This window comes from Penaeus monodon, chromosome 19 (genome assembly GCF_015228065.2).
Source record: "Penaeus monodon isolate SGIC_2016 chromosome 19, NSTDA_Pmon_1, whole genome shotgun sequence".
NCBI classification, from domain to species: Eukaryota; Metazoa; Arthropoda; class Malacostraca; order Decapoda; family Penaeidae; genus Penaeus; species Penaeus monodon.
In genome coordinates, this window is record NC_051404.1 from 16,788,581 (window position 1) to 16,788,868 (window position 288).

The following is a 288-nucleotide window of genomic DNA, read 5'->3' on the forward strand; positions in this document are numbered from 1 at the left end:
TCTTATGGAATCTGGAAAAATCTTGCTTTGAAAAAACAAAAAAAATGTGGAATGCGATATTGAAATGGTACCAAAGATGTTATCAATATTTGGAAACGAGATGTTAAAAAGATGAGATAATTATGATATTTATAACATTAAAATAAGATGCAGTATTGAGGTTTTCATGCTACATCTATTACTGTTTTAACATTTTTCATTTTTGGGATTATTCTTTTAAAATCTTTATCCAAATCTTATGATATATATATTTTTTCGTTATTACCGTATATTTATTACGATTATCAT